Here is a 26967-nt window from a genome sequence, read left to right on the forward strand (position 1 = left end):
CATATTCATAACCATAATATTTTAGAATTTCATATTTAAATTAAGTTAATAACCATATAAAAACTTAATACTCTCAATTTTTTTCCATGGAAAAAAGCGGTAACCTTTTATTAAAAATTTAATGAAAAGTTACACAATCATATGCAATGAAGCATTCAGTATGTTGCCACCTGGGCTCGCAGCGTTAGTGAACTAACGTGCCAAAAGAATAAGAAGGAGAAGAGAAAAAGAACGAAAAAATGGGAAAAAACCTGTCTTCCTCAGGTTTTTCGCCCCTTTTTCTTTTCAACCTTGCGCCACTCTCCCACAGTGGGCTCGGTCGAGGCAATGACTAACTGGGTTGTTTCATTTTGTTGCCCTATTTCTTTATCTGAATCTGATGTATCTGAATGATGCTGCCGCTTGATGCCTCCCATGCTTTGATCCACGCTTGTCATCTGTTGCTGGGTCTCTGCCTGGAAAGAATGTGGCTGTAGCTCCTTGTTTACTGCTGTATTTTCCTTTTGGGTCTCTAGTTCAGCCTCCTCTATGTTTATATCGTCCTCCTCTGCTTCTGTTTCTGCATCTTCTGGTATTATGGGGACTTTCTTTTCCTCGGTTTTTTTCTTTATGACATTGTCTATGTTCTGCCATCCTTTGTGCTTCCTTTGTTGTGGCTTGTTCTTGCTGTGGCTTTTGCATGCATTGAACAGATGACCTGTTTGTTGACATCCCCTGCATCTGAATGCTGTGTTCTCATAGTCCAAAGATTGTTTCCATTGAGTATTGTTGAAGTTCAGGATGATGTTTTCTGGTAACCCCTGGCTGAGGTCTACCTCGACGCAAATTCTAGCAAAGGTAAAAATCCCTTTTAGATGTCTCTCTGTATCAATCTTTAACATTCTTCCGAGAGTACTTCCTATGACTGCTAAAGATGAAAAGTGCCAAAAATGCATCGGAAGATTATGCAGCCTTACTCATACCGGCATTTTTGATACCACCATGGTGTTTGGATCAAAATCCGGGAACCAGGGGGTGACAAATAATCCCGCACTGCCCCAGAACCATGGTCCTTCGGTAAGAGCTTTATCCCTCTCTTCTTCGGCGCGAAAGACTACTATGAAAAATCCTTTCGAGCATAGATGAATCCGGCAGTTTTTTGTCCATGTCTTGTGTATCCATTGGTACAAAGCATCCGATCTAGGCCAGAAGCCGTTAAATCTACAAATGACTGCATTTGTTTGTAGATCTGCAAAAATACCCTTTACCTCTGGGATGTCCAACAGAATAGAGGGACTCTCTGGTGCTTCATCTATGATATACTGCCCTGGAGGGGTATTTACATTTGCATGTTCTTTCCCCGTTTGATTTTCTGTCCCCTTTGCTGCATCTCTGTAGGATCCTGTAGATTTTGATGTAGATCCCTTTGATCCACCTCGCAACCGGAGATTGAGAATAACAGTTGAATCTTTTGCAACCCTGTAGTGCTGGAGGGTGTGATGTTCCTGCATGCATTTCCCAGAATATATTAAACTTTGAAATGCAACTGGGATTCCCAGTTTATCCTGGATTTTTTGTTTAAGCTCCAGAACCTTCATGCTTCCCCAGATCTGCAGACACACATGTTTGCCTTCTGTTGATCTGATGAAAATTTGTTTCACTGCCGAGGAAAAAGGGGTTTCATCTAGATCTACAACTTTCCCCTTTAAAATTCGCCCAGGGACGGCCGATCCAATCCACGGCGCACTGGAAAGAGGCAGCGAAAGCGGCATACACCTCTCTCCTTCATAATCGCAGACAGATTTTCCTCTCTGCAATACTCGAGTAATGGCTAGATCCTGCAGATCCAAACCAGAACTGCAAATTTTAGGTCCATGCACTGAAGAGGAGCATGGAACTGCAGCATGCAAACCCCTCCTGCAGTTTTTCCATGCGTCTGGAATTTGTCGAGGCCTAGCCCCTAAACGCCATACATATCGACGGCTTTCTTGTTCGCAGGCACTGATTGGGCCTTCGATCTCTCGCCAGAGAACATCCTCCTCGCGGATCCACGCAGGACGGTGTGTTTCCGTTGAAACCCTTGCCACATAGTCGCGTTGGCTCACTGTATTTTGCTCCCAATCCGATAGCTTTAGATTCCTTGTGGTCGTAAGCCCTGCAGGTACACGGCCGCCCTGAACTGAGCATATTTGAGGCAAAGTTTGTCGTTTCTCTGAGGGCGCAGGCTTCCCAGCAGCGAAAACTGTTAACCCATGCCCTGGATCTCTTTCAGGTTCTGATACTGGCTTTGGGGCCGATGCGACTGCGCAAACCCTAGCCAACGCCAACTCCATCGCCATCAGCTCTGTTCCCTTCCAACTTAATACTCTCAATTGTATGTATCATATAAATGATTTAATAGAATTAGAAATAAAAATATTTATATATATAGAAATATGAAATGTATAAAAAATACAAATAATAGTTATAAATTATAAACTCATCTTAACGTCATAATATTTGATAACTTTATATTTAAATTTAGTTAATAAACACAAAAAAGCACACACACACACACACACACACACACACACACACACACACACACACACACACACACACACACACACACACATAATTTTTTTTCTCCATGTTGAGCATATCATATTAAAAGTTTAGTTTTTTTTTTTTAAACATGTGAAAGAAAATATCTTGTTCATATGCATGTAGTTATATCTAATATGAGAGTTTTAATAGAATTTAAAATAAGGACATTTCTATACGTAGAGATGTGAACTATATAAAGAGCTAGCATAAATCTTATCGAGTATAAAGAAGGATTAAATGCAAACTTTTCTTAATTTTTTGTTTTTTTTTTTTTTTTTTTTGTTTTTCACAAACTTAAAAAATCTAGAGTTATGATGGACCCATGTTAATTAATTATGTTGATTTTAAATATTTTTGTATATTTTTATGTAATACTAAATAAATAAATAATTTTTCAATTAAAAAAATCAAATTTAATAGAAAATTATTATAAATTTTATTTGAAGGATCAAATTTTTTTCATAAAATTTTATTAATAAAATAAACACACACACATATATATCACTCTTAATCAATATATTGCTTAATTTAAAAATAAAATAAAATGTGTACATAATTGTTCAAATTATGCAACAAGTCTAATTCTCGCTAGGGTTTAAATTTTTATTGGGTTTGTAAGCACATTGTGGTGTTCCCATGGTGGGGGGGGAGGCAAATGCCTCTCCTTCATTAATATCCTAGTAGAGCATGCAAATAATCAAGCTTTGTGCAAACATAATGATCTTAATTCGGAGAATAATATCTCTTCTTCATTGCTAAGTTCTTCTACTCCTAATGAGGTAGGACAAACATCGGCTATATAAATGGACCACTTCCAAACAATGTAAATAAATAGAGAACCTTCCATAGGCAACAAAAAACCCTATGTTTGAAATAATTTCAGCCAAAATAGGAGAGAAAATTCAATATCTGAAAAATCATGCACTAATTTACAAATTTGTAGCGATATTGTCCTCACAAATAATTTTCATTAATTGGATCAACAAAATTTCCCTTTGAAATGTGATACACAACTAAAGCTAGGTTCTGAGGGGATTTTCAAGGAGGACCATATTTCATAAACTTAGTTGGTCGTTATATGAAACCATAGGTAGAATGATTCAATATTGATAAAGAATATTTTTTATTTTGCACTTGTTTGGATATGGCTTTATTCTCCTCCTTAGGAATTTTGGAAACATGATATTTTGGAGGGTATAGGAAATTTTATAGGGTCTTTTGTTATGATTTCAAAAACCATAAGGCAATGCCACTACACCTCACATGTTGACATTTGTGTATACATGGATCTAATGAAGCCAATCCCAACTATTATTCAAATCAACTATAATTATAACATATGGGAACAAGCTCTATATTCCAAATAGATCCTTTTTCACTCTAGGAAATGCCATGAGTATGTTCACCTCTTTAGAGAATGTTTATCTAATTTGGCATAACAACTTGAGGAAGCAATTGAAGAAACATTTTAGGAAGGGTTTAATATAATTACAAATTGGAGACAAATTGCTAGAAAATGGATAGGAGCCTCATCGGCCGGGGGAAACAAAGAAGGTAACATATATATTTTACTTCAAAAAATGTAGGAATACCAAGCAGAAGGTGATGAAAAAAGACCAAGAACCAAGGGAAACCCATCTCTAGAAAAAGAGAAAGTTCGTGTTTGTGAAAGAAATTACAAAAAGAAGGGAAATGAAAATACGACTGAAGATATGGAAATTTGTGAGGACAAGAAAAACCACTCAGAAGTAGAGGAGCTTGAGGAAATGGATTTACAAGATCTAGATTTACAAATTCTAGCACTATAATGGTAGACTAAAGATCCAACATTGGTAGCTAAAGAGGAAGTGAAAACCATTATGAAATCCTATATAAAATACCAGGAAATACTTCACCAACAAGCCCAAGGTAATATTTCTCCTCCTCCTCCTCTTTCTTTTGGGATCAAAAGTAATATAAACAAAGAGAAAAACAAGCCTGTAAAGGAAGATAAGAGAAAGGGTAGAAAAAGTAATTAGTAACTCATACAAGAAATGGGAGAGTATCTTATCAACATAGGTGGGTTAAGGTTAATGACGAAGACCTACAAACCCTCCCCTCATAGTTATTAATGAAACTGATATCTTGGAATACAGGGGATCTTTATGGTAAGAAAAAACAAAGAATCGTCAAAAACATCATCACGAAAGAATATCTAGATATTTTTATTCTATAAGAAATGAAATTTTCCGTAGAATCAATGGAAAAAATTGCCAGAGCAGAATGGAAAAATTGTCAATCACTCACAAATTATGCTCAAGGTGCTTCGAGAGGCATAACCATTCTTTGGAATCCTTCTACAATTTCACTTCTTGACTTATTCACTTCTCTAAGAACTATTACAACTAGATTCCATCTAATAGGCTCTGTGTGTACCGACTTCATTACTAATGTTATGCACCTAATTCTTCTTTAGACAAGAAGATTCTTCCTCAAAGTCTTCAAAATATTTTCAACATCATTAGAGGGAATTCATGGATTGTTGGAGGATATTTCAACATGATGAAATATCTTAATGAGAAGAAAGGATGTATAATCAAATTGGATGAAGATGCTTCTCTCTCTACAAACTTTCTAAATTAGTCTAATCTAATAGACATGGAAACAAACAATGGCATATTTACTTGGAACAACAAAGGGGGGATGTTCTCAATTTTATTCTCATTTGGATTAATTCCTTCTCTTTGAATCTCTTTTCTTGACTAAAATTAACTTTGAAGATTATATTATACCTTATAATGGGTCAAATAATTGACTTATAAGACTTCTGTTATATTGGAAAGGAAGTCTAAAGCATAGACCCTTCATATTTGAATATTTTTGGTTAAGGCACCCTTCTTTCTCGAGAAATATTAAAGCTTGTTGAAAAAAATTAGAAAGCATGGATGGCACCATTATGTGTCACTTTTAGGACGAGCTAAGATATCTCAAGATGAAGATAAAGGAGTGGGATATTAAAGAACCTAACAAAATCCATGAGGAAAAGAAGAGATTAGAAAAAGAGATGGAATCCTTGCAAAAAAATATTAGTAAGCGGGGAAGGACAAGAAAAAAGAACCACCAAGAAGCTATTACTCAACTCCAATTGGAAGAGACAAAATCAATAATCCAATAGCTTAAAGAAGAATAAAGGAACACCAATTTTTTTTCACAAATCCATGATTCAACATAGGTAGTGCAATAGAATTGTGAGCATTAGAAACACTCAAATTAGAAGCTTGAATATCATGAAGAAATAACTAAGGAATTAGTAGATCACTTTAAGGACATCCTAACATAACCAATCAAAGACCAAGGGTCCACCATTCAGAAAATAATAAATCATTCCAAAGTTAGTCATCCTGAAGTAAAACACAATATTTTTAAGGGAGATATCCGTGATAGAAGTAGAGGAAGTAGTCATGGGAATGACAAAAAATATATCATCAGGGACAAATGGTTTCACTACTCATTTCTTCTAAGATTGTTGGAAATTCATAGGATAAGACATGTGGAGAGTGGTGGCAGATTCCAGGGCTTCCTTCTCCATCCTCTTAGCCTTAGATAACACCTTCATCTATCTCATCCTCATTGGTACTCACCATGATTCTACCTTTGATTCTCCCTATTACACTTTGTACTATAGTGTATAAAATCATTTCTAAAGTGCTTGCTAATAGACTCAAACGTCTCCTTCCTACTCTCGTATCTCCTAAAAAAACTGACTATGTTGAAGTTTGACAAATCTTGGACAAAATTATTTTGGCTCATGAACAAATTTATTCACTTAAATCTTCAAAAAACCTTGGAATGATGATTAAACTAGACAAGGCAAAAGCTTTTGACTAGATTAGTTTGCAATTCATTTTTCATATGCTTAAAGATTTTGGTTTTGAGGAATCTTGGATTCACTGGGTCATGGTTCTTGTAAGAAAATATTTCTTCTCCATTCTTGTAAATGGTTCCCCCTGGCCCCATTTTTCCCCTCTCGGGGTATTAGCCAAGGTGACCCTATTTCTCCATATATTTTTCTCCAAATGGTAGAGGGATTTGGAGGTGACTTAAAGGTTGCTACCCTAGAAGGTGCTCTAAAAGGTATTCTTACTAGAATTCCAGACTCTCCCTCTACTCACCAACAATTTATTGATGATATGCTCCTCATGGATTGTCCTACGAGTAGAGAAGTCATTGCATTTAAGACTATCCTTAATAAATTCTCTGAAGCTTCTATTAGCTCTATTAATTTATCCAAATCACAAATTTTATTTTACAATACTCCCTCTGCCATTCAAACTCATATTATTAGACTCCTAGGCATTCAAATAATTTCTCCTTTGTCCAAATATCTTGGTGTCCCTTTGGTGGAAAACCCTCTTTAGCAAAAGTTTTGGGAATATTTACTCTTAAAATTTGAGAAAAAACTTTCTTATTGGAACCTTTATATCACTTAACCTTCCAAGTAGACTCATTCTTTTGAAATTTGTCTTGCATGCTCTTCCTCTCTACTTAATTTTAGCTCTCGTTGCTCCAAATTCATTTTACAGAAATTCAGGAATATCTAGATAACCTTTCTTTGTGGAGGGGAAACTTAGGAAGAAAATTGGCCCTGGTGGCTTGGGATAATATTTGAAAACCTAAATTTCTTATTGGATTGGGTTTGAGGGACCTTTAAATTCTTAGCCACGGCCTCAGAGAAAAAAATTGGTGGAGATGGTTATCCAAAATATTTGTAGAGTCAAGATTGCAAAGAAAAATAAGAATGAATATAGAGGAAACATAATTTATGTGCATTGAAAGAAATATCAAAGGTTCACATATTTGGTATATATATTGGAGAAACAAGTATCTTATCCAAAATCACAACTTTTGGGAAGTTAAAGATAGAAACCTAACCCTTTTTTAGGAAGACTCATGGCACTAATGGCCCAAGTTAGGGAAGGTAGAGAAAAATTCAAAATATAAAAAACCAATTAATCTCTTAAGGAAAAGTCATTGTAGCTTAGTACTAGACTCACTCCCAGGAAGAGAAATAATAGTAGCAAGGGGAACATTACTCTCTTTGGCCAATGTACATAACCCAAGACACTTGGATTGAAATAACTAGAGAATTGGAAAAGAGGAAAATAAAGACCCAACAAGGGAAAGATATTTTAAGATGGGGTCATGGTACTTTAGGAACTTTTAATCTCAAGGAAGCCTATAAAATCCTTTCAGGTATGATAGGATAGAATGGCCAAAACAAATGGTAGAATTTAGCCTATAAAATCCTTTCAGGATGATAGGATAGAATGGCCAAAACAAATGGTAGAATTTTTGGAATCTTAAGCTATGGCCTAAAGTAACTTTATTCCTCTAGTTGATTATGCTTAAAATACATTAACTTGGGACAAGCTATGAAAAAGGGCTTTTAGGGGCCTTCTTTATGTCACCTTTTTTGCACCGACCTTAGACTGTTGTGTACGTGCTAAACATTTGTGAGTTTCATTTTGAGCAATGGGATTGCATGGCTATTATCTTTCAAAAATCAAATCAAAACAAAAGAAACCTATTATCAGCCATAGAGGAATGGAGATCTACCCCATTTTCCAATCCAATACTAGATAGAGATTCATAACTCTTTCTAGGATTAATCTTATGGAAAAATTGGAAAGAAAGGAATACAAGAATATTTAAAAATAAAATAGCTCCGTGGATTCAATTTGGCATTCTATCTTGAATAAGATTAGAGAAACTATTTTTCTAATCCCTTAGATCTCCCAAGATTGGGATTGCAATAATTAGGAAAATCACATTCTTTCTCTATTAAATTTCCATCAAACCATTACTTGTTCTCAAGTTCCTTTGTATTCGCCAAGCCCTTCAAGTCCGAACTATCAGTATCCTCCCTTGACTGATTTTCTAAAACTGAACTTTGATGGGGTCTCAAAAGGTAATCCAAGATTGACCTTTTTTGGGGTTGTTTTTAGAACAAGTCTAGGTCACATCATTAATATTTACATAGGAGTTGTTGGGATATATAGTAACAATGTTGAATAATTATATGCTTTGGAATACGGATTACTCATCACTAGAATAAGCAATTTACAAAAATATGCAATAGAAGGGGACTTAAAAACAATAATTCAAATGATTATAAACTCCAATATGGCTCACTCCCTTCTAAAGTCTCAAGCAGTTGGAAACTTCATAATAGTTTAGTAAGCGTAGAAAAGCTTTTAGAATGAATCATGAATCCCATTCTATGCTATGTTACGAGAAATGGAAACAAACTTGCAAACAAACTAGCTAATGAAGGGCTCAACTTTAAAATTGATACCTTGGACTGAAGTTGGACTCAAGGCATTCTAGACTGTCTAAGTATATGCCGAGAGATTGTAAATTAGGATCTTTCTCGCACGAAAAGTACCCGAGCATGGGATTTGTGCTAGATTATGGATAAATTGAAGAAGTTGGATAACAAAGTTTTAGTCTTGTCCAAAAACATGGCAAGCATCAACTTCACTTCATTCGAGGAACACAAGGACTCACCACCACCAATCGTGGACTCCTCCCAGATAACATGATCATGTAAGCCTACATTTATGTTATATCTTTTTATATAGTGACAATGGTGTAGTTATGATTATCAATATCAGATAATATGTTTTTATTAGTCTCTACCCAGGGAAGACTCTAGCAATTGATTTTCTTGTTGACCACTATTAATTTGACATTGATCATTACAAGTTCTAATGTTTAACTTTATAAATAATTGAAATATTTTTTTTATTTTAATTAAAAATAATAATTTGTTATCATTTCATTGGCTAAAAATTTGTGTGTCTTATTTAAGAGTTCTTGACATTTGTCCCGTGTTGCCCATGAAATTTGCTCACCCTACAACCTCGCTAGTAATCTTTGTCCCATGTCGCCCATGAAATATGCTCACCCTACAACCTCGCCAGTTATCTTTGTCCCATCTCACCCATGAAATTTGCTCACCTTAAAACTTGGTTAGTTATCACAGAGATCCTTATTGGATCTTGTAACCTGATTAAACAAATTGGCTTGACCACTTAACATTGTTGGGTGAATGGTGCACATATATAAATTAAGCCCCTTCGTGGTTTAGTGAAGAAATAATAAAAGGTTCTTAAATTGTATACATTCATCTAAAAAAAGCCTTTAAAATGGTGAACTTTGCTATATGGTTTCTTCTCAAATGCCATAAAACGGTTTCAAATTTTCAAAAATCATATTTTTTTCTTCTTCTCATACTTTCTATTTCATATCTTCTTTTAATACTCCTTAGACAATCAAATCTCTATGTTCCAATGTTTCTTGTTTGCTTGTTATCTCTGCAAATGGCGATTAAACCAGGGGAAGGACATTTACATTTGCAAGTCTATTCTAATAATCATATCATAGGGTATCACATTAAATTTGTTGAGAATGTTGCATAGGTGACAAAGCATTCTACACCGTGAAATGCTGCTACCAACAGATTTTGATGGATGATGGAATGTCGTTAATGACAGATTTTGATGGTTTTTATGGATGAGCAATTGCAGCAGTTCTCTTTGGTACATAGTAAGCCTTTTCCAACCGCAGGTACAACCTTAACATCAACCCAAAACTTTGCTGGAGCCTGTAGGTATTGATAATTTCGTCGTCCTTTCCTAGAATTAATGAGTGTTTGAACCTTAATTTTTGCCTAGGGATAGAAAATTGAACAAAAGTCATAGGTTGCAATAGTTGACATCCCTAATGGGTTCCAAATTTTCTGTTATTTATTTATTTTTTAAATATTTTCTCCTTTCATCCATAATTTCATTTCTAAGTGTATGGCTTCGCAATGGGCATTGCAGTGTTTGTTTTTCACGTGACGTAGTGTTTGTTCAGTTTGCAGTTAATGGAGGTGACTTGAAGAAGAAGAGAAACAAACAAGACACACAACAATAGGGTGCCATAAATTGATGAATGCAGTAACTGATAAGTATTTATATTTGTGGTGTTATAACTTTATTAATATATTATGATAGTATTAGTTATTTATTAAATTTTGTATTTGGTTAAATTTAATAATTAATATATACTACTCAATGCATTAATAAAACTATAACTCCACAAATATTAATAATAATAATTTCCTTGTTACATAGTAAACTTTCACCCTAACCCAACCTAACCCAACACTTCGCTGCAAATATGGACAACTTGTCATCCATTGCCATAATTAATATGAAAATCTGAACTCTAATTTTGGCATGGGGATAAAGAAGGGTACAAAAGCCATAGGTTGCAATAACTGAAATCCCTGCTGGTTTATATCCATTTCTCTTTTATTTCGTCTTTTTGTGGACAAGTTTGAGATGTCCTAGATTTAAGTTATTAAAAACATATTACATTTACGTTTCAAATAATATATATAAATATGCTGAGGCAATAGTGATCTTCTTACTTTTAAAATTCATGCCTCTCTCATTTAGTTTTTAATGGGCAAGTTTGAGATGTATTTGAAGACATTTTAAAGGATACATATGAATATGGTAAGGTAGATAATATCGCTGGTAGATTTGATATATTTGGGAGAAAAACTATGGTTTTCGTTACTGGTAGTAGCTATAAGCTCAAACTCAGCTCGATGCTTTACTCTGGGCACAAACATTTTTCATGCTTGGAAATATTTAATGATGAATATTTGATTATATAATGAATTTTTAATTGTTTAGAATGGTATTTGATTGGTTTATAGATTAACATAGATTCATTTTAAGTACTGATTTAATATGAGTTTAAATGGATCAAATTTCTTCAAGTGTAAATTATTTTAGAGTGTAAAATATAATGTGTTATTTTTCATTATTGAAATTGTTTTTTTGAATGCTAAATAAAGTATATATAGGACCAAATAATATTTTTTTTATGATATATACATAATTTTTTTAAAATGATATATAATGTATAGACAATTAACATTAAAATATTTTACATAATATGTACGTCCAGACATTTATGATGCAAGTTAAAATAGTTTTTTATTAGTAACTTATTTTTAAGTATATGTCAATATTAATTCTATTTTAAATATTTGATCAATAATTAAATTATAAATAAACATCTTACTGACATTTTTTTATACTTTTAATTACTTTACAATATATTCATTTTTGTTATTATAATGGACATTATTTTTTTATTTAAAACATAATTTTTAATTTTTATTTTTATTTTAAAGTAAAACAGATAGAAAAACAAATTTACACATCTCTCATATTAGATTATAGAATAAGCTTTTCAACTTAATAATAAAAATAACCTGAAAAAAAAATAATTCTTATTAGATTATAGCATAAACTTCTCAACTTAATAATAAAAATAACTTAGAAGAGAATTATTAAAAGTAACTTTGAAGAAAAAATAATTCTTATTGTTATTTCTCCGATTAGGTAACTCCACACTCAACCAAAACCTTCACTCCAAGTATGGTCATTCGCACTTTAATTTCCAAATAATATGAAAGACCTAAGTTGCTATAACCTACTTTGCTCAGGTCCCTTGAAAATTTCTTAGCTTTTAAATTTATTTATTTATTTATTTGGTTTTTCTATTAGTATTATGTTTCAAATAATCTAGGTTATTTAAAACAAATTAAATAATTATTTTTTTTAGGGTGAGAACACAGTGATACAAAATAACCTTTTTATTTAATAAATTTATGTTTTCTCTACCTGCTCCATTTAATTGGAATTGCAATTGAAAATTTGAAAGTAATATTTTTTTGGGGGTGGATTAACATTTAGTGCAATAAAAAGTTAGTTTGTGAGTAATTTTTTCTCGTTACTTAATGTTTTGATAATTTTGATATCATAAAAGTGTAGTGTTATAAGTTTTTAATTTTTTTAGTATTTAAATTTATTTTACAAATTTAATGGCTATAGATTTTTTTTTTTGTTAATTTTTGTTTAATATTTTATTTTTTAATAAATTTAAATATTTGCAATTTTTTATTGAACCATTTGTTAGCTATGCTTTTATTTTGAATGATAGATTTATAGCATTAATAATATACAATGTCAAAATTTTGAGACTTTGTTACTAGTCTAGTTTTTCATCTGGCAAACCGGTAACTTCATATGTTATGTATCTCTTTTTTTTAGCAAATTAATATAAAGTGACTACCTAACCTCTCTCCTCTCTTTCTCTCTATATATAATCTTTTTAATATTAAAATAAATAAAATAAAGGTTATATTTTTTAATACTTAATTTCAAATTAAATTATATTTATATAATAAAGTGATGTGATTCATACCATCAAAATAATCCACAAAAATTATTATCTTTTATAAAATTATAAACAATCTTTAAAACTATTTAAAATATCATCAATTATATATATATATATATATATATAACCTATGGGGCACAAGATGACGGGGTGTACTGTTAAGGCACTTAGTGATGTGAATGTCACCCATTCAAAACTCCATGGGAAAAAATCCAGCTATGTTAAGTATTGGTGTGGCCAAAGTCGAGTGTGGTCCCTTAGTAATTTTGATAGCTTAGATGCCCTTGGATCACAATTTCTGAAGCCAAAGATTAAATGTGTAGTCATCTTAGAACTCACAACACTTAACACACATAATAATTTATGAGGCATAATTCTCTACTGTATAACATATTGTTAAAACATTCATTATAAAAAAAATTAAAAATAGATTAATAAAAATATGAAAGAAATTTCAATATTAATAAAAGAATATTAAAATATTATTTTTCGATAAGAGGTTAAAGTTAATTAAGAGTAATATGTGGTTTAGTATATGAGATTAAGATTAGATGTTGTTTGAAAGTACACAATGCTAATTCTGTAAATTGAAATTGTCTTTTAGTTGTGAGTAACACCTAAAATTACGTTTGATAACTATTTTTAATAGGTTGAGAGTTCACCTTTCTCAAATAGATGGGAACAAGTTAACAATCCAAGACCTAAACACATTTAGCAAGTGTGAAAGTTTTCCCTAATACTAACAACCAATAGATCATTTCAAGTGACTTAATCTTCTTAAATAATAATAATATATCAACAAGCCCCCAAGGGTAGCTCAATAGGCTATTGGTGTGAAAATGAAGTGTTATGTGCAATGAGGTTAGAGGTTCAAATCCGGCGATTTACCTGTGCCTATGGAGGGGCATACATAGAAACATAGAGGTTATAGTGGTAGGGGTTGGAATCAACCCAACCACCTAGACCCACCTAGGCTAACCTACTTATTAATTAGCCTAAAAAAATTATTAAAACATGTCATAATGAACTTAACGATTCTTAATATGTGATTCTTCCTAAAACCAACTTAGATTCATCTGAATTCTAGATATGGGAGGGGCATACATAGAAACATAGAGGTTATTGTGGTAGGGGTTGGAATCAACCCAACCACCTAGACCCACCTAGGCTAACCTACTTACTAATTAGTCTAAAAAATATATTAAAACATGTCATGATGAACTTAATGATTCATAATATGCGATTCTTCCTAAAACCAACTTAGATTCATCTTAATTCTGGATTTACCAATTGCAAAGAGGGATCAAATTTCTTGAGGTGCAAACCTCTTATAGAGTGGAAACGGATTTGATCCCTCAAAGTGCTTGGTAGATCCAAAATAAAAATGGATCTAGGTTGGTTTAATTATTAGCCTTTAAATAAGCTACATTAGAGAAGAATACCATAGGAAAAATCATGAGTTAAGAATACCATGGGATTAAAATGGATCTAGGTTGGTTTAGTTATTAACCTTTAAATAAGCTACATTAGAGAAGAATACCATAGGAAAAATCATAAGTTAAGAATACCATGGGAAAAATAGGCTACTTCATAGAAGAATACTATGGGAAAAACCATGGGTTAAAAATACCATTGAAAAAACCATTTAATTTTAATGGTTTGCAGATTTCTGTGGTGTGGTTTTTGAGATTCTGAATTCAGATATTCCACAATCTTCATTTTTAATTTGTCTACGTTTCGAGTCTAGACCAAGACTCATCATCAGGACTGATTTACAAAGAAGAGGAGCGTGAGCTATGAATATGATTAGGTGAGTTGTCAAGATAGGCAGCCGACCAACTCAGGATAAATGATTTCTATTTCAATTCATTATTATTATCTTATTGTTAATAAATTATTAATTTATATAAATTTCTTTATAATACTTAATTTGTTTTAATAATGATTATAATGGAATATTGTGTTCATTATTGATTATATTTCTCCCTTTATGTTTTCAACTTATTGTAATAAGTTTAGATTCTTTAATACATTGCCTTTTTTTTTTTAATTTATTCTAATTAAGTTACAATTATTTATGTTTATAAATTGCTTTTCATAATATTTTGATTATTGATTAATTTAAGTTTATGTTAATAGCTTGTTTTTCAACCTAATGTAATAAGTTTGGTTACTTTAATAAATTGCCTTTTTATTTTTAATTTATTCTAATTAAAATTTTGTTTAAAGGAGAGGTGTTTAGTAAATTGCTTCTCTTAATATTTTGGTTATTGATTAATTTAAGTTTATGTAATTAGCTTGTTTCTAGGTTTTCCTTAAAATTATTATGTTTTTAGGTTTTTCTTAAATTATTGTAATAAGTTTTTATTTCTCAAAATTTTATTTTATTTTAATTAATTTTAATAGTTAATTTGTAGGGTATTATACTAACATTTGGATTCTAACATCATATGTCTATTGCTATTAGCTTATTGTTATTGTGTTATTGTAAATTAGTCCTGATGATGAGTCTTGGTCTAGACTCGAAACGTAGACAAATTAAAAATGAAGACTGTGGAATATCTGAATTCAGAATCCCACTTAATTTTAATTTACTTTCATTTTGATATAGTCAAAATTTTAAACATTACACAATTTCTACCATACTAAATTGTAGAATACATCTCAACATTATCTATATACATATAATAAAGAAATAATTAAATATTTATTCTTTAAAGTTTACATAAAGCTGTGTTATTTATTCCAAACCATTCACTATATTTATAAGCATTATTATTTTAAAATTTTAAAGTATGTATTTTATATTTATATTGTTTTCAAAAAAAATATTAAAAAAAATATTCCCCTATTGTTGCTAATTTGTTTATGGAAGATTTTGAATCCAAAGCTTTGGCCTTAGCTTGATTGAAGCCCGGGCTTTGGAAAAGATTTGTTGATGACACCTGCGCTATATGGCATGCTAGCTTAAAGGGACCTAACCTAGGTTCAGAGTTATTCGCGCCAACCAACAAAACCCTAACTGCTAGCCCTTTCGGCAACAACCTGCATAGCGTAGGCTGTACTCTCACCCAAAGCAGTATTGGGGGATGCTAGAACCAGGTTTCTACATCTAGAGGCCTATGTGATGGATTTCCTAAGATTCTTGGAGCTTAGATATGCCTTCGCACAAACCTATTCCTTCCGACTGTCTACTGCTACAACTCTATCGAACAAACCTTCAGACCTTCACGAAGGTATTTACTTGTACTTAACATGCATAAAAGATACAAATTTACTACTTTCGCGCATTAAAATATATATTTTGAAGCCCTTATGACCTAGGCCTATCGTCGCGCAGATCTACCCTTTCCAAATAGTTAACCCCAACAGATCTACCTCACAATCTCCTCGAAGAGGTTTAATTATTCTTATTATGCATAAATATTACAGATCTATCTATTTCGCACAGAAATAAAGCATTGAGTCGCATAAACAGATCACAAAGCAAAGATACATAAACTTAATAGAAATAATTAAACGAGCCAAAGATGCACAGATTTGGCTCAAAACAATCTTTATTATGAATAAGCGTTCAATTGCAGACTTCTTCTCCTTGACTCAACTGCAGGGGTCCGTGCACTCAGCTGCGGACTTGACAAGGTCTCCACTTACTCAGCTGCAGGAGCTTTCCCCTTTTGCCTAAGTACATGAAATTTTTTTTTCCTACCTTAGCACTTGGCCCTTACAATGATTCTCTATTGAAAGTTATCTATAAGACTTGCTAAGACTCAACTATATATAGCCTTTCCATTACAATACCATGGTCCACGGACCATGGGTGAGTCTTAAAATCGACGTATCACTTACCCATACAAGGGACTAATGCCCCTTTGGCTCTCACTTAGCTTCGTGCTTTGCTTCCTCATTTCACAGAGACTTTACATTCTTTCACAAAAAATATTACAAAACTTGACTTTTCTAACAAAATTTGACCCTAGGGATCCCATCCCAACAGGCCCCCAACACAAATATGGTGACTCGCCCTCGAGTCACTCAGCTAGTTTCTCCACTTTATGGTGGAGTTCAATAAACTCCATCTTGAGGACTTCAAGGTCTGTTGTGCTCAGTATGACGACCTGCTGCACTTCTTCGACCAATTTCTCTGTAGTTGGCCCCTCCATTGCGAGGCACAAGGTCCTTTACGTCTGTTGGAAGGTCTTCAACTTCTCTTGGATAACCAGAGTAGTCTGGCTCATGTCCTTTGTCCATGATTGAATCTGAGCCTTCAAAAGTTCTTCTTTGCACTGCATTTACTCAACCTGTGCCTACAACACCTTCATCTCTTGTAAGCACGCGAAGCGCTAGATTGGCACCAACGTGCGCATAGTCGCCCTAATCTCATCGAATTTCTGTTGTACCTCACTGATCTTTGTACCTAACCTCTGCAGGTTTGAGTCCTCCTGCAAAGTGGTCCATAGCTCCGTTGCATGTTCAAAGAGACAATTGCAGCTCGTTACTGTGTTATCCAAGGTAGACATGTGTTCTCTGATGGTTGCACTGCGCTGCTCCCTGACCTCTGGCAGAGTAGTCAGCTGTAGTTTCAATTTACTGTTCCTGCTCTTCAGTATGCTGGGAAGCTGATGCTTCGACTTCTACTATGGCCTATTTGGTAGCGCACTCTTTATCAACAACTTCTTTAGCAACAAATTCTTTCTTCTTCTGCTCGGCCAATTCCTGTGCCGCTGCCTGTGCTACTTCTTTCCTCTTCTATGCAGTGGTCATTTGCATGGAAGAGATTTCTCCACCTCTGCCGGTACCTACGCCAAGATTTGTGGGTCACCTACACTCCACTGGCCATGTTCCCACAATCTCTTGTACATCAGTTTTCGAAACTAGGTATGACAACTTGTGCCATATTTTCTTAGGGTCTCGCCTTGTGCGGATGGATACATTATGAAAGTCGGCCTTAAATTTGGCGAAGGCCTGCAACTACTCAAGAAAGGTTGGAGACAACCTTGGCCTCTGAGTGATCACTATGTGGAGGTCCATCTCAACCAGAATCGAGAAAAAATTTGACTCCATGATCCTCTCTGGATCCTTTTTCGCCCATAGCGAAGCGAACTTCATTGTCTCTGGTAAGTCCTCATCCTGCGGAGGGAACTGACTATCCTCCGGTAATCGCCAAGCAACTAGTACAATCAGTAGCAGGAGCCAGGCATAGTGAAATGACTTTCTTTCCTCTTGCGCTTCGCGAAAGTTGTTAAGAATTCCTTGCAAAGGTAATATGCCTAGTTGTACTGCACCCCCTTTGTGCACTGTGCAACCAACAAGATTACTGGTGTTGGAACCTTGTTCGTACAACATTTTATCATGACCTTCCCGGCCATAATCTGAGTAACAAACTGCACTGTTGGGTTTGCAATAGAGCGGATTGAGTATTCGCACAACTTCTTGACCAATCCATACTCAGTTTTCATTTTATCTGCAAGTTCCTTCTCCTTGCTTTTGCCTCCAAATTCCTTAGCTGGATTCGCTCCTTTATAGGGAAACTTCGTAATTCTATGGATCAACATGTCTGTTATGGGGATGGGTTCGCCTAACCACAAGCACCCATTGTACATACAATATTGATAATTGATCGGTGAAAATGTGGCACACACAACATATGTAGCAATCCAGCCTCCTCGATGTGTTTTATCCATTTCATCAGTTCCAGCCTTGTGACCCCAGTCTCTTCATAGTAAATCTTGGTCATTAGTGGCCAAATGAGGAAATTTCTCATGGTCGGCAAGATCCCAATCCTCTAATGTTAACATAAGGATACACACTAAGAGCGTGCCTTCAAAGACCACTTCTTCTGGCGTAGAGAACATGAATTTTCCTGAATTTGGGTCCTTGGTTACCTTCGCTTTTCCTTTGCATGGAGGGATATACGGTGGGAGCCTAGTGATAGGCTTACCCTCATCAACATCCAATTCCTCAACTCCATCGCAGAGTTCTTTTGCATCCAAATCTATGGGTTCCTTCGGCTGGTTTGCCTTGTTCTTCATCGGTCATTGCCTCACCGGTACAGGTTGTGGTTTCTTCTTCTTCTTCTCCTTAGCAGTTGATTTCTTCGGCCTAGGTGATCATGGTGCCGTATGCAAGGATGGTGTGGCTTCCATTAATGTAACTTCAGGGGCTTCCGCTTGAGAGACATCGACTTCAGAGCTTACTAGTGCAAACATTTGTTCAAGGATAATCTTCTGGATATACTCAAGCAGTTTCAAAAATGTCAGGCTTGCAATGAAATCCTCCCAAGTTTTTCGATTCATAGAGTGAAAACAAGAGGGCTTATACCAATCTTTCAGAAAGAAAAGTGTTCTTCGGCAGACCAACATGCCAAATTTATAGGCGATTTTGAATTCAAATCCGACCGTTCCCTCCATTTTCTAATCATAAATGCATCTTTAGTGACATATTTCCAAAGATTTTCGCCATAAATGTCACCTACCACTCCTTCTAACGAGATTTTTGCTATCTAATCATGAATAGTGACTTCAATGACTAATTTTGGACCCAGTTGCACGTCATCAATCCCCAGGCGTAGCTCGTCCATCACAACTTCTTTTGTTGCAATATCTTTTGTCGCAGCTTCTTTTGTCGTACCTCGTGCGTCCATCGCGCAACCTCCTTACTACGTTTTCCTTTTCTTCAAGCAGTGGAGTTTATAGTCCTGCTCCCACTTGTAGTTTTCTGGAGCTCTAAGACTGTCCTGCTACCATATAGTCATTGCGCAGGGGCAGGATCCCCTGTATACAACTTCAAAAGACTTCCATTCACCCTTCTCAAAAATATTTCGCTATTCAGCTTCACGAGCTGAACTACGCCACCATCTGTGATTTCCTTAACAACATACGGGCCCAACCAGTGCATTTGAAATTTACCTGGAAACTTGGTGAACTTACTATCATAGAGCAAAAACAAATTGTTCACCTTGAAAGTATGCAACTTAATATGCCTATCATGCCAGACCTCCTCGCGTTCCTTTCGCACTTGCTGGTGAAATCCTGCAAGAAACCGGTCTTCTTCAAGCTCCATCAACTACGCGAGCCGTTCCTCCAAGTTCTCACGATCCGTCATCTCTGTCAAAGTCGCAATGCGTAATCTTGGTAAAATATATTCCATAGGCATCATCACCTCGATCCCATAGACCAACCTACATGGAGTTTGGCATGTGTTGAGTCTTGAAAATGTCATTCATTTGCATTACACTTTCACTATTATGTCCATTATATCACTTCCATTTCACCTCCATTTCACTACTATGTCACCACATTCATCCCACTTTCATTATCATTGGGTCACCTTTATGTTTTTCCAATCTTTATTATTTATAAGCCTTTTAAGTGAATTTGTGGTTAAACATTAGAAAATAATGTGCATATGCTTATACCTAACAAATGGGTTGAGTTTGTTGACATGTGTAGGTTGAAAGGAGGCTTCTAGAAGACCCTTATGTGGCACTCTAAGGCCAAATTCGAATTTGGTTGGAAAGAATCATGGGATCATGAGGATATGTGTCACATCTCCTAATTGTATTGTAACTCTAAAAAGACATGTGTCTTATTAGTTCCTATTTTGATTAGGACTCTAGAGGTAGAGGGAGAGATTCATGGACTATCATTAATGAGATGGCTCTCATCTTTTTGTATAAATAGGAGATCTCTCTCCTTCATTTGCTAGTCTTTCCTTTAGTCCTTTCTTAGTCCTTTTAACTTGTTAGTCCCATGGCTTTTGAAAGCTTTTGTACTTTGTACTTTTGAAGAAATTGAATAAAGCTTTGATGTTCTCAACATGGAAGGAGATGTGAAGTAGATGTCATGGAGCATATTAGGATGTAAGTAGAGTAGATTTCATTTTGTAAATATTGCTTTGTAGAATGTAAGGTAGATTAGATTTTCATTCATGCAATTTTAATTTATGCAAGTTATTTTCTCCTGGGATTGTGTGTCTTTGTTGTATTTGCTTTATCTCTAATGGTATTTTCAGTTGTCATATTCATAAGTTGCTGCCTTTATTTTATTTTTCTAGCTTGATTTCTAAGTTTAGTTTCTCAAGTTGTATTATAACATATTGATGGTCTCCTTATCATAAGTTGTTCATCTTTAAGCGATCAGAATACTAATAAATCACAGCTTGCTTTGAGTAGTTTTTGACTTATATCACTAACTCTTTCTTCACTTGTTACACATTACAATTTATGTTGGAAGCAGAATGTTGGAGAAAGGCAAAGTGGTGTTATAATTTCTCATCTTAGAGCTTGATTACTTTTTAGACTTATATCTAACTACTTCTTAATCGTGCTTCACATAGTACTATATGTTGGAAGCAGAGTGTTAGGAAGAGATGAACATTATAATTGGTCTTTAAAGTGGTTTTTCTTACCTTTTTTTATTGCAGCAACATGAGTAGTGACTAGTGCCATTAGAAAGTGGTTTTTATGTTTTGCTTTCAGTTTCATTTCAAGTTATTTCTTTCAAGCTCTTTCTTTGCAGTTTAATGTACAGTTTGAATTACTGCATGCTTTCAAGTTGATTGTAGATTAGTGATGCACATAGCCTTCTAATGAACTAATAACGTGATAGAATCATCTTGTCCTTTTGCTGCAGCAAGGATACTTGGTCTCATAGTCATTTTCTAATTATTTGATTATTGCATGTTAGAACAAAACCCCAAAAACAACATAAACTATAAAACAACGAAGTAAGAGAAAGGTTAACTAAGCACATATAGTGCACCACACTTCATCAGTTTACGATACCCGGATTGATAATTTATGTAGAGCAATTTAAGACGTTAAATTGACTAGACATTTTGGCGCCGCTGCCGGGGAAGTGTAATTAGGAGACCTTATTTCTTACATCTGAAAAAATTTAACAATTCTTGAGTATGCTCTCCTCCTGCACTTTGTGTGATGTAGAGGATCAGAAAAAAGGATTGTTAAGTAAAAAAAAAATAATAATTCTTGAGTATGCTCTCCTCCTGCACTTTGTGTGATCTGGAGGATCAGAAAAAGAATTGTTAAGAAAAAATAGGAGACAAAATAAACTTCAACATTTCAATTGATTCAATAAATAAATGAATAAATTAAAAAAAAAAAATATATATATATATATATATATATATATATATATGATGATGAGAAAATGAAACTCAAGTGCTTTGATAGGTTCAAATTGTCCAAAATTGTCTGGTTATGCTTTGTAGTGGTCTTCAAAACACTGTATCTTGTTCAAATAAGGTTTTGCAACTTAGCTGCGGAAACTGCCCTGATTCCGCAGCTAGCTGACAATTCCGCAGTTGTTTCAAGGTTTAACAGGTTACAGGCATCTAATGAAAAAACCGACCACATGGGCATCTCCAGAATTGTCCCGACATGGATCCTATCCTAGTCACCCAGCTCAGATCGATGAAAAACCAGCCTAAAACCTCAGTCAAAGTCTTGTTTTTAACATGTTTTTCTTGAAGTATTTGCTGCCTGAAATTGAAAATCATTAATCCTTTTTATAAAATTTTACAATTTCAGAAAAGAAAAAGAAAAGCAATCTATAGCTATCTCCATTCCTAGCTTCCATTATGGCTGAGAAAAAAAAAAGGTCAAAATGCATGGACTGCTGTGTTAAAATAAAAACTCTGTTTTCAAAAAGAAAAATGTACTAGGACCCTGACCAGCTTGTCCTTACCTCAGTATAGGCTCATATAAGTCCCTCTGTGTATCCATTTGTCCCTGCATACCATCCCTCAATGTCATCAAGGTTTTCTTCCTGATGTTCAGAAGGAGGAATCTAGAGAAGTAAGCGTTTAACAGTGAACCACTCTTTTCAAAATAAAAGTGGTATTCCTTGGGTAAAACCTCTACTAGAATATTGTGCATAATAAAGCAAAGAAATTATATGTGCCTTTGGTTCTTTTAAAGACAGACTTGAAGGAAACAATTTCGTATTGATGATTACTCCCTCACTCCACCGTTTTCACTCTCGGTTTCATTCACCACTCTGTTTCATCGTAAACCTCTCTGTTCCATTTTCCTCACCTATCCACTCAAAACCCCGATCACCAGTCCTGCAATTTCATCATAGCCACTCTGTTATAGCTGTAATACCCACTGTTGAGCACTGTTTTTCCGCATAGTTTTCTCCTCCAGCATGCAAACACCACTGTCAGAGCTGCAGAGTGAGCTGATAATCGAAATGGGCAAGTTATTAAGAGCAGAGCCGGAAGGTTCTAAATGGTTGACTGCATTGAATTGAACTTGTGTAACATACCTGCAAAACAACAAATAAACCACAAGAAAACGAATGCAAATTCATAAAAGGCCGAATGCAGAACTGTTAACTCAGAAAAACGTAAAACACAGGAAAAAACGTCAAACTTTACACGCTCGATTTGCCCAAATGGTAGCGAATTTCAAAAAACTAAAACATGGGTTTTTTTGCCAGGTGGGTTAATTAGATAACCCAGAAACCGTTTGAGGAAATTCATGGCGGTCTGGGAGAAATTTTTGGTTCTTTGGAGCCCATTTTTGACTGCCGCGCATGAAAAAAATTGAATTGATTAACTGATAGATTGGATGTGTTCTGCGTGCTTGAGGAAGGGAATTCTAATTAGGAATCATTGTATATTGCTGGCATCTGAAATCCGATTACACACCTTCCCTCTCATTAAACTCAACCTGTTTGGAGACGTGTTCCAATTGAACACGACTCTCTGCCATTAATTCGATGAAATCGTTGTCGGTTAGATGTTGGGAGAAAATCATGTTTGACGGATTCCCTGCTTAAGGATAATACCCTTGTCATCTCTGCGCTTGGCTCTTAAACATGTTGTGGAGACCCTCAAGTTTGGACACGAGAGCAGCAAGCTGTTCATAGCAAGCCGCAGGCAAATTTCACAATGTAACTACTCAGTTGGATGTCACAAAGAAGAAAAAAAAACAACAAAACATTAAGATTTGGACTCCAAAGGATCAAAATAATTTTGTTATGGACTTTTTGTCATATGATCCCCTGATATGATCTGAGGTTTTTGTTGTAATTACTACACTCTGTTTCAGCCACTCCATTTCACAGCACTCTCTGCACTTTCCGCAGCCAATACAACGTTTCCGCAGCCAATACAGCGTTTCCGCAGCCAATCCCAGATTCCGCAGCTGTTTTGTTAAACTCTAGGTTGCAAGTGTCCTCAAGCAAAACAAGTCACATGGGTAGTTAGGGAAATGTCAGTACATGGATGGTGTCCTATTCATTCGATCAAATTTGATGAAAAAGACTCCGGTCAAAGGGAAGTCAAATTGTGTTTTATCACAAAGTCGCCACACTGAGTCGCCACACTAAGTCGCTGCATGTCAAGAAAAATAATAATTTTGAATCAATGAAATGAACAAGTTATTTTCTCACTTTTCTGAAGGTATTGATTAATTTTGGACTGATAATGAAAGATGAATGGCTAACTTTTTATTCAAGATTTTTAGCTACAGAGCTGTTCCTCAATTCCGCAGCCATAAAAACCTCATTGTTCAAATCAGCCTATCTTTCTCATACAAAATCAGATTTTGATGATTTAAGTACCATTGGAAAGATCTCAACAAGATCTATACAATGAGAAATATATCATTAGAGTTTGAAATGGCAAATAATGAAATAAATTGCTGAAAAGAAGCAACATCAACTTGAGGCACTAATTCCAAAGTAGGTATAAATTCTTTTGATTTTTCCTTTGAGAACTTGTTTCATTAATACAAATTCTTTGTTTTGTGTGTAAATATCATAACTAGAGAGATTGATCACCTCTCTCCTTTGATAATCTTACATTCCATTGCAGAAGAAGTATTAGTTTTTTTTTTTCAGGTTCCAGGAGGAAGGACAAATGACTACAAGAGAATGGTGTCTTTCTAAGAGACCAATTTGTTTCATAAGAGGATGATCAGCAACAAAGAGGAAATATGCTGATGCAAAATCAGATCCAAACACTTGAAAAACTTTCAGATACTATTGTCTCCATCACATCCATCCATCACATCCATACTTCATAATAAACCATTCACCTCATTCCACTCCATACTTTTCACTTACATTCACATACACTTTTCATCTCTTTTTGTCCATTCATAACCCACAAATAAAAGCAAGAGTCTCATTCACATGCTTATTGCCATTGCCATTTCTGTTCTCCATTGCCATTTTCCATTTTCATTTTCCATTCCTTGTCATTTTCATTCTGCAAATAAGCCTTGCTTCAATGCAAATTATTGAGTCCATAGTCCTTTGAGTCTAAGTTCTTTGTAAAAACACCTTGAGACTTGCATGCCTTAATGGCAAGTCCTCATGCTAACAAACAATGGGAATACATTAATGTCCCTTGTTCGTTAGATCTTCTAGGTGACTCGACTTCAGCAAATTCATTCGTACCTAGCAAGATGTGTTTGGGCATCTTGACTCTCATTGTCATCAATGGTGAGAGTGCTCGTGTTGACTAGTGGCATCCATTAATGGCCACTAAGCCAACAATTTCCTACTATGTTCGACATCAGAACATCTTTTCACATAGTAGGAATTGTGCCAATGAGTTTTGAAGACATGAAGACTATTATTTTCAGCATTTTGGAGCAGATTCAGCAAGTTTTAGTAGAAGCAATAAAAAGTCATCTTATCTCTCTATCCATGACTCCTCTTGATCAACCACTTGAAGAAGAATATGATCAGAAGTTTTCAGCCACCACACATATAACTCATCCATTCCAAAGGGTAAGTGACGGTACGACATTTTCTAACTTTTAACCATAGAATTCCATAAAAAGCTAGAATGATAATTGTTGGAAAAACATTTCTCTTCCTCATTTCATAAAATTGCCAATACCATCAGTTGGGGGGGGGAATACATTCATATTCATATCTTTCCATGTCCATATCATATTCAAGAGCTCACATACTTCCAACATATATTAATTATTACATTGCTATTATGAGCATACAATGGCTTTTGAAAAAGTGCTTAAAGGATAAATTGGATACAAACAAAATCATGGTTGTCACACAAGAACCAACCATCATGCAATCCAATAAAGATATACTTTGCAACAATAATCAAAATATCATTACGCAAAGTTCAAAGATCAAAATAGAAGGCAACAAAAGAAAAAAAATGGTTGTAACACAAGAACCAACCATGTTGCAATTCAAGTGAAACACTTTGCAGAAATATGAAGTTATCAAATGATATCATGCAAAGTTAAGCCGAAGCTCAAGAATCAAAAGAGTTAATGTAATATATATTGCATGAGGACATGCAATAGCTTCAGTTGGGGGGTATGTTGAGTCTTGAAAATGTCATTCATTTGCATTACACTTTCACTATTATGTCCATTATATCACTTCCATTTCACCTCCATTTCACTACTATGTCACCACATTCATCCCACTTTCATTATCATTGGGCCACCTTTATGTTTTTCCAATCTTTATTATTTCTAAGCCTTTTAAGTGAATTTGTGGTTAAACATTAGAAAATAATGTGCATATGCTTATACCTAACAAATGGGTTGAGTTTGTTGACATGTGTAGGTTGAAAGGAGGCTTCTAGAAGACCCTTATGTGGCACTCTAAGGCCAAATTCGAATTTGGTTGGAAAGAATCATGGGATCATGAGGATATGTGTCACATCTCCTAATTGTATTGTAACTCTAAAAAGACATGTGTCTTATTAGTTCCTATTTTGATTAAGACTCTAGAGGTAGAGGGAGAGATTCATGGACTATCATTAATGAGATGGCTCTCATCTTTTTGTATAAATAGGAGATCTCTCTCCTTCATTTGCTAGTCTTTCCTTTAGTCTTTTCTTAGTCCTTTTAACTTGTTAGTCCCATGGCTTTTGAAAGCTTTTGTACTTTGTACTTTTGAAGAAATTGAATAAAGCTTTGATGTTCTCAACATGGAAGGAGATGTGAAGTAGATGTCATGGAGCATATTAGGATGTAAGTAGAGTAGATTTCATTTTGTAAATATTTCTTTGTAGAATGTAAGGTAGATTAGATTTTCATTCATGCAATTTTAATTTATGCAAGTTATTTTCTCTTGGGATTGTGTGTCTTTGTTG

The sequence above is a fragment of the Pinus tabuliformis genome, chromosome 4_1 (assembly GCF_031772625.1).
Source record: "Pinus tabuliformis cultivar Carrire ecotype Pingquan chromosome 4_1, CPIR1, whole genome shotgun sequence".
Taxonomy (NCBI): domain Eukaryota; kingdom Viridiplantae; phylum Streptophyta; class Pinopsida; order Pinales; family Pinaceae; genus Pinus; species Pinus tabuliformis.